General features: G+C 35.9%; 1 non-coding gene across 1 annotated transcript; it reads left to right on the plus strand.

Moving 5' to 3' along the window:
• The first annotated feature begins 6260 nt into the window (after window positions 1–6260).
• On the plus strand, window positions 6261–6331 carry LOC118918886 (small nucleolar RNA SNORD113/SNORD114 family). Its single transcript, XR_005027302.1, has one exon. It is a non-coding gene; the product is annotated as a small nucleolar RNA SNORD113/SNORD114 family (small nucleolar RNA).
• Window positions 6332–9369: the final 3038 nt, after the last annotated feature.

The following is a 9369-nucleotide window of genomic DNA, read 5'->3' on the forward strand; positions in this document are numbered from 1 at the left end:
TCTTGGACTCCGCCTTTCTGCTGGGAGATCTTCCATACTCAGGGAACCAGAGAACTTCCACATGCCACCAAGCCAGGCCACAAGCTCCATGAGGCTAGAAGCTCCTTTTTTTGGGTGTTAACTTGTATCCTTTATTAAACTGGTAAACGTGTTTTCCTGAGTTCCGTGAGCCGCTCTAGCAAATTCAGTGAACCTAAGGCGGAGGCCATGGGAACCTCCAGTCTGTAGCCAGTGGGTCAGAAGCACAGGCAACTGCCTGGAGCTTGAGACCAGCGTCTGGAATCGCGGTAGAGGGCAGTCTTGTGGGATGGAGCCCTTAACCTGGGGAATCTGTGCTGTCTCCAGACACAAAGTGTCAGAATCGAACTGAGTTCTCAGACTCCCTCCTGGTGTTGAAGAACTGCTTGGTGCTGTGCGCGAGAAGATCCCTCCAGCCCCCACACACATGCGTCGGAATCAGGTTCGGGAGCCCAAAGCAGTTGTGCGATGTTGTGTATACTGTTGTTGTAGATGAAAAAACACACCATATATGAAAGTATACAATTCTATGAAATTGCCCTTCCTGCATTAATCCTTGGACATTACTCGACAAACCAAACACTACTATTTTTACCAGTTTCAAAGTGCTATGGGAAGCCAATATAATTTTCTCCCTACTAGAACCAAAAAGGTCAATAAAGCATTGTCATTTTTCTGTAATATTTTCAGTTGTCACTGAGCAGATATGATGTTAATATTCATTTGTAGAGTGGTTGTTCTATTATATTTACTTTATGGTCATTAGATGAGATATTAACCTTATTCCCCAAGTTCTCTCTCAAGCATAACATAATAAAGACCTTAAGTTATTCATAAAGGAGTAGAAGAAAAGCAAATTCTTTTTGTCTTGTAGAGCCACTTGTCAGAGTGTGAGATATCTAGGAGTTAGTACAAATACACCTCAGGGTTTTTATATTCTACTTTTGTCAATTACAGACTCCTTCTAAAAACTGTTTAATTCTCAGAGATGTGGCTTAACCACCTGTGAAAGTGTATGGTACAAATACTGCATTGATTTGAAGCTTACTCTTTTAAAGGTCCTTTGAAATCGTATTGAAAGGTACCAATGTTGCAAAATGTATAAAACTGTAATTAGACTATTTTTATTTAAAATTTATTAAGCATTAGTACAGAAACCAATAATCAGTAGATAGAAACTGGAAGTCAGTTTGAGAATGCTTGGCCACATTTTCCATCTATGTGTGGTTAGGGGCAAACAGAACAAGCTTCAAAGAAGAAAAAGGTCACTCCTGAAAACATCAGTCATATCTTCAATTCATTTCCTACATGAAAATATCATGTTCCATCAGCACAGATTTGGGAATTCAGTTATGTACATCAGCTGCTGTAGAGCTACCTCTCTGTCATTCTGTGGGTTTTCCTCATAGCCAATCATGTGTAAGAAGTCATCTTAAGATTTTGACTCTTGCAGGCTTTGATTTTAGTTCCTTAGGATAAGTTTATCAAAATGTTGGCTGTGTGTGTGGTGTGTGTATGTGTGTAAGAGAAAGAGAAAGTGTACAGGGATAATGGGGCACAATGGGAAGTAGGTGTGGCTTTTTTGATGTCAGAAAAATTTATTGGAGGCTTATATGAGACATCTCCATCACCATTTTTATTTTCGAGCTGTTTTTTTCCATTAACATAGTGCATCCTTCCTCCATGAATTCACCTTCTTTTCTGCCCCTCCAAATGTTTTCTTGTCTCCTAATTTGTGACACTACAGTTTAGGGTTTTTGTGCATCTGAGTTGGCCTGATAGAATATTTTAATATTTTATTAGCTAAGAGACCTATTCTAAAACTAAGGAGCCCTCTCCAATCAGAAAAGCTTGAATCCTTTTGCTAAGTGATCTTTTACTTAAAGTTATTTCCACTTTTAATGTACTGCTGGTTGATATGAATCACAAATATTTCCTATACATTAATGATATTAATGAATAATATATACCCTTTAAATCCATAAAATATTTCCATATAAAGAATATTTCATAAAGGGACATCTTACCACATCAGTCTCTTGTGATGTTCTTCAGGGCTTCATTCTAGAACAAAATCTAACATTGGTAACGTGGCCTACAGTTCTCTGTGATGAGAACATACTGCCTGCCTCTTCAGCCTATTTTCAGATTTCTCTCCCCAACCTTTGCCATTCCAGCTTTGCTGGAACCTTCCCCATCCCCTCAGTTCTTAAAACCTATGGTTTATTTTTACTCTAAGGCTTTACACAGGTACTTTCCTGTGTCTGAAGACTGTTTCCAAAACCACATTTTTTCCTCTTGAAAAGGCTAATGCCTTCCACTGTATAGACTGCTTTCTCTGGAATATCATCCTCAAAAGTTGGTTTAGTGTGTTACAGTCTTATAATACTTTAATAAATTTATACAACCACATGAAAAGTTTATTTATAACATAGTGCCACACAAGATAGGGGCTTGGTCCATTTGGTTCTTCATTTTGCCCCCATTGCCCTGCCCCGTGTCTGGCACACAGGAGGCCTCCAATAAGTATTTATTGATCTGATTGATGATGTACGTTTTCAGATATAAATACTTGGTATTTAGATAGTTTAGAAGCACATTAGAGGTCATCAGATATTGTTATTTCTCCATAAAGTATCTTTCATGATCTGTTATCTAGCTTCTGCTTGCTGACTTTTATAGACGAGAGTTCCTTTGCATCGTAAGAGCCCATTTCACTTTCGGAGAGCACCAATTGTTAAAATGTCATTGTTTTTAGATCAAAATTTTTTATCTTAAATATGCCTTTCCCAAAGAGTATATATATTAGATTATTAGGACTTGGTTATATTTCATTTCTTATGGTCAGATATATACAAGGTTATATGTAAGAATATAATAAAGATCAATCAAGGGTATATCAAGAGCAATCATCAGTTTGAAATATAACTAAAGTTATGCTTAAATTGCTATGAGTTTTTAAACTATGGCCTCCATTATCTTCTTCTACAGTGTCTATTATATACAATAATAATAATGCTAAACCTTATTGAGCATCTCCTCCATACCAGGCACTGTTTTAAGTGTTCTAAGTATAGTAACTCATTTGCAACAAAACCCAGGAGATAGTTTAGTACTTTCTTACTGTATGTTACTATATAGCATTATTATTTCTTTTTAGTAAACTTTTGGGAGAGGTAATTAAAACTGCTTTCATCTACTAGTGATGAGAATTAATTTTGCTGAGTATTGAAGAATGGTATTTTGCCAATTAAGGAATGATTTGGGATGTGGGCACCTGGCTGTCCAAGGCATGCCTGGGGAGCAGTGCTGCTATAAGCAGGGAACCGAATTCTGTCTCTGACATAGGGGGACTTCCAAATGGGGGATGAGGGAAGCAGAAATGAGAGATGAGTAACAGGAGAAAATAAACGTTAATTGCTTCATGAGTTGAGGGGCATTTCAACTGCCCCAACAGTTTAATTTTAATTAGAAAATTAAATTCAAGTCCTAGTGTGTCTAAGATGTGGACTTCAACAAATCCACAGTCAGCTTCTGCCTTGATTTCATAGATCATTCTGTCAGGTGCTAAGAAGTATTTGTCTGAGAGAACATATTTTGGTTACTCTTTTATCAAAGGAAAACTAGTTTTTCTGTTTACTATGTAAGTAACATAAGAAAGTGTTAACATTAAAATTAATTAAAAATTTCACTGTCCTCTCCAGAAGTCACACAATTTTCAAAAACACAGTTCAATTCAAGGTGCAATTTGTAATGTGTATTTTGAATTCTAACCAAGTCATAATATCTTGAGGTTTTAAATAATGGAATAAATAGCTATTACTCACTCATATCATAACAATATTGAAAATAAATTTAATTCTCATGTCTTTGAAAAAGGAGATGAAGAATATTCTTCAATGTAATATTGATGTTAAGTTTCTACTTAAATATTCAGGAACTCTTATAGTGACTTATGAACTATTATAAATAATTTAAATGCTGGCAAAATCCCAATATTCATGTTGCTTACTTTGGCAGATGTTGGATGTTTTGAGGAGTAGAGTTTGTGTATTATTTTTGTCATGCTGAGCCATGCTGTTCTTTTCCTCAGTAAAATTAAGTTCCAGGAATTTAGCAACTGAAAACTTTTGAGAGATATTTTTTGTAAATGACACCAATTGCAAACCTTTCTAGATTATGCTACTTATTTATTTTTCCCATAAAATAAATCTTAATAAGCAAGTGAAATATTTTCCACAATATTCCATAATATATAGTATAAAGAAAACATGTGTTTTTCCTTTTTTATCCTATCATTTATTAAGTAGTTTTTGCAAAATATTCAAACTTGGGGTTCATAACCTGCAATCCACAGGTGGGCTTCAAGTGTGCATGAATGCTCAAGTTATGCAAGAGTTTTGTGTGCATGTGTTTACAAATATAATTTCTATTATTTTTCCTTTTCCTGGGCAAGAATTCCTAAAATTCATCAATGTAGCCGAAGGCATTCTGTAACATGTAAAAAATTAAGAATTATTGCTTCTGTCTACAATCACCATTACTTCTTTCACAGTACTCTAATAATAAGAGTTGACTCTTATTTGGCTTATTTGGCACTTAATATGTGCCAAACATTGGTATAAGTGTTCTACATATAACCACTCAAAAAATAGTCTCTATAGTCTTATGAAGTCTACACTAATTTTATTTCTGCTTTCTTTGAGATGACTGAGTCACAGAGATTTTGTAATGTGCCCAAGATCACCCAGTTATTAAGTGACAGAGCAGGGATTTGAACCTGGGCAACTAGTTTCCAAAGTGTGCCATACAATGAATAATATTAAATGCTTTTTCATTAAAAATTCATATAGTTAAGGTATAGGGAAACTGACACTGATTTAATCACTTTATACATGTTATCTCAGATGATCATCACAATAATATCACAAATTAAATCAAGTTTATTGTCTACGGTTTAATAATAGAGAAAACTAGGCTTTGAATAGTTTAAATAATGTGTAAATGAGATGCTGTGTATACCACCTGACATCTAGAGTTTGTCCAATGAATGAAAATTTCCCATTCTTTCTCTCCCTGAAGGCATGACATGCAAAGACACAAAAATTTGAAAAGAAGGAAGTATATTCTGCGGAGTCTATGTACCATATGAGAAAGTTAAGGAAAGCAGTGAAGTTGAAGTATTGTAGATGAAAAACTCCAATATTGCCACTTCAGTTTAGGAAGTATTTTCATGAAAAAGAGCAAGTATGGATAGTCAGAAACATTTTGGATTCATTTGGTAACACTTTCATTTAGGTATTTAACCAACTGTAATTTTTCTCTATATAAAGAACAGATCAGTTTCCATTTTGACTTCTGCTTGGTACCTATGTTCATGGGTCCAAGATATTTTTAAAAGCCCTTTTTCCTGAGAGCTTTTTCCTTGAGTGTATTGACTTCATTTCCTTTTGCACAGATGCTTTTGCATGGCTTGAGTAGCATCCACTTAAGGCCAACTTTCTTTTAAAGTACCTTGGAATTCCTGAGCAGTTTAGATGTTTGCCAAATTCACAAATCTTTAAAAAACAAATAAACCCTGCAGCTCTTAGCCTTATTTGTGCTTCCCATTTGCCCTTCTCTGCCTTCCACCTCTTCACCTTAACTAAATCCTGACTTTCCCCAGAAAGCTACATCTGCCTACTGGGCTGGGGGATTTGTCTCTTCTGGGCTTTCAGTTTCTGTTTCTGATGAGAAATCTATTCCCATTACCCTGTTGCCTCTACTTAGGACTCCACATCTCCCATTTATCCACTTTCTCCAAATTGTATCTCCTTCCAATTTCTTATATGTTCTCCCCTTACATGTCTTTAGATCTGATTCATATTTGCCTTCTTCATCCTGTTGTTATTTTCTCTTTCCAGTTTTATAACCTCTGCTGGCAACCTATCTAATCATTGATGGAAACATCATTGATCACAGTATTGAATACACATCCTCCACCTACAGGATCTCCTTGGAATCTGGGAGTGGACTATACAAGGTACTGTGATGGAGTGGAAGGACACAGGCATTCGCAGCAGGCAAGATATGTTAACTCCTCGCTGGGCAGCTTTAGTCACTGACTTAGTGTGTTGAAGTCTATTATTATATCTGATAATACATGTTTCTTATAGAGTTATTTTGAAATAGTGCATGTGATTTTCAGTTTGTGAACTGCAGCTTGCTAAGCAAGTATAAAAGTGACTATGGAGAACTATTCTTGGATCAATGATGACAATGTAGCATAAGGCAAAGATTATGAATAATCCAGTTCTGCATGGCTGAGGTCCATTTAAAACAATTTAAAATTTTCAGTGTTATGGAAATGTTAATTCTCAGTCCTTAATTCATTCACTCAAAATTTTTCTTGAGTACCTTCTATGTGCAGGACTGTATTTAGAACAGTATCACATTTAAATTTTCATAAGAACTAATCCCTGTTGGCATTATAGCATATATAAATATCTCTATCTACATATCTGTAAGTGCCATTTTTTGTGAAGCTAAGTCAATTCATGCTATTTTAAAAAATTTAAATGGCAGTCATAATAATTCCAGTCTATTTCTCACTCCCCTCCCACCTCAGTGAAGCACTAGAACTCATTCATTCATGACACAATGTGCTGAAGGAAGTCAAGACTGAGGTCAATAAATTTCTCATCTAGTGGAGGAACTACATATTATTTTTCCATTACCATGTCTAAAATAGAACATCCTCCTTTACCATTCTCTATTCTATAATTTTGATTCCATTTTATTATTGTACTTATTTATTCCCCCTCAAACTTTTGTATTTCCATCTATCCCATTAAAATGAAAGCTCCATGAGGATAGGATACCTCTTGTTCATTACTGTGTCCCCAGAATCAAAACTTAGTGGTTGACACTTAGAAGCTACTCCATGCATATTTATTGCATAATAAATTTGTGTAATTATTTGATCCTCCTCTCTCTGTCTCTTTCTATCTCTGTCTCTATCTCTCTGTGCTATTCAAACTTCATAGGATGTGGATAATGTGTACTTTGCTTATTACTGTGCCAGTGTGCCCTCCAAAATATTTAGTATATTGTATAATAAGCATGATAAACAATTAACTAAAGACGAAATCAGACACTATATTTTCATTTCTTTTGAACAATCCATTGTATCAATTTACCTTTCCAGAGTAATTTATATTAGCCTAATTAAAATCTTATGGCTTTGATCTGATTCTTGGTGATTTAGTTTTAATGTGCATCTATCCTTTTTTCCCACCTAAATTATAGTGTATTGTTTATTAACACCAAGAAGTTATTACTTGTAAGGTACTGCACAAATAAATCTTTAAAGACCCAGCACACATTTTATTTCCTCTATATTTGGCCATGTCCTATATGGATCATTGCCCTGCTTTATCTTCTGCAGGATTTTATATGACTTTCTTCATGTTATTCTTTTACTTGTTTACATTGGGACATAAATGGATGTATTTATTTGTATCTTTCTTTTTTCTAAAAAGGCCTTTATTGCAGCTTACAAAAAAACAAGCTAACATTTTTAAAAGGTAAGAAAGGGGAGGCATAGAGAAAACAAGTGCAAGTATAAGTGAGATCAATACAGTAACACATACTATGAAATACCAAGTATAAATCTGCAAGGTGAGCCATAAATTTGTTGCCAAGTTAAAGTCACCACAAAGAGAGTAAAATGATCTTTTATTCTATTTACTAATTTATGTGATACAAATTAACAGTTTATTTCTAAGGACTATGACTATTGTTCATAAGAAGATTAAAAAGAATTATTTTCCCAGTTATCCTCAGGAGGAATATCCATTTTTAATCAATGAACAACACTCCCAACAACTGTCTTACCACTGACAATTATCCTTATCTCATTTTTCACACATCACAACACAATTACACAAAGGCAATTTCACCAGGAACCAATGCTTTATGGTCCAGATCTGTGTCTTTCTACTAATCTGTCTCAGTCTGAGAAATTTGGACTGTGTTCCTTTAGGAAACTCTGTGCTTTTGACAGAGAATGAAGTAATAGTTTCCAGATTTGCTCCCTTGTTTAGACTTGCAGTGGTGATACATTCATATAATTGGATAAACTTTGTAATTTTTTCCCAGGGAAACTAACTCCCTGTGGCAGAGATATGGTTTCTCCAGACATTCAGTCTGTATTTTGAATGAAAGCACATTTTCATCAGTGAAGGGATCTGTGCAGGAAACCAGAGAACACAGCAGACTTAAAACTAAAGAAACAATAATTAAGGAATCACAAAGATTGGTGAGATTTGATCAACGTTCAAACAGTAGTTGTGTAAGTAAATCTAAATCCGGACTTGGCCAATTTGACTTGGAGTTCTCATTCCTGAACATAAGGATGTATTAATTTCCAGTCCTTGAATGAAATTCATGGCTGAGGCAGGAGTCTGCATGGTATCTGAGGTGGGAGTCAGAGCACAGAAATAGGGGATTTAGTCCCAGTAACACAAATTCAGTCATATTCTTCAGAGAAAATGCAGTTTATCTTTCATGCCTTAGATAGTTTTGTTTCTTTAAAGATGACATTACTCCAATTTGGTGATACCCTTTAAGGAACAGAATACACAGTAAACATGAAAGTAAATATTTGATGAGAATGAGAAAAGCAATTACCATTTTAAAAAATGTTAAATACTACAAGCGTCACAGAACCCAGAAACCTGTGTTCGTGAGGGACAATAAAACGTAAGCATTAGTATCTTTCTGGAAAATCCCATTCTCCATCACTACAGAGCTGCAGAAGGAATTTAAAGCCCGTAACCATAAAAAGAACCCAGATCTTGATGGTCATAGAGCTCCCCTGACTTCATGTTGCACCAGGTGGTGATAGTTCCCCTGAGAGAATCCCCTGTAAACTGGGTATTAACAATGAGAAAGTTGTCCCTCTAGACTTGCTTTGCTGCAGCTGCCACGCCGCCGACTCCCTCAGCCGGCAGCAGCTGTGGTGTTTCCCAGGCCCAGACGGCATTCCTCGGGGGCCAACTCTCAGATAGCATGGAATAAGCGGCACTGCCCTTCCTGCCACCCGGTCCCCTTCCTTGTCCTCCTGCCCAGCCATGGACCCGCCTCTTCCTCCCCAGACACCTCCCGTAACACAAACAAAAGGTCATACCCATTTTTAAGAACTAAGAATTTCTAAATTAATGGGGTTAGAATGGGCTTTCTGTTGCTCTGTAAATGGGGGGAGATCAAACAAGTGGGTCTTACCTACACCCCAAATTATATATGAAGACGTTATTACACTGAAAAATGCGATTTCACTAAGAATGAGTTTGTTGGGGCCATCCTCCTGAG

This window comes from Manis pentadactyla, chromosome 3 (genome assembly GCF_030020395.1).
Source record: "Manis pentadactyla isolate mManPen7 chromosome 3, mManPen7.hap1, whole genome shotgun sequence".
NCBI classification, from domain to species: domain Eukaryota; kingdom Metazoa; phylum Chordata; class Mammalia; order Pholidota; family Manidae; genus Manis; species Manis pentadactyla.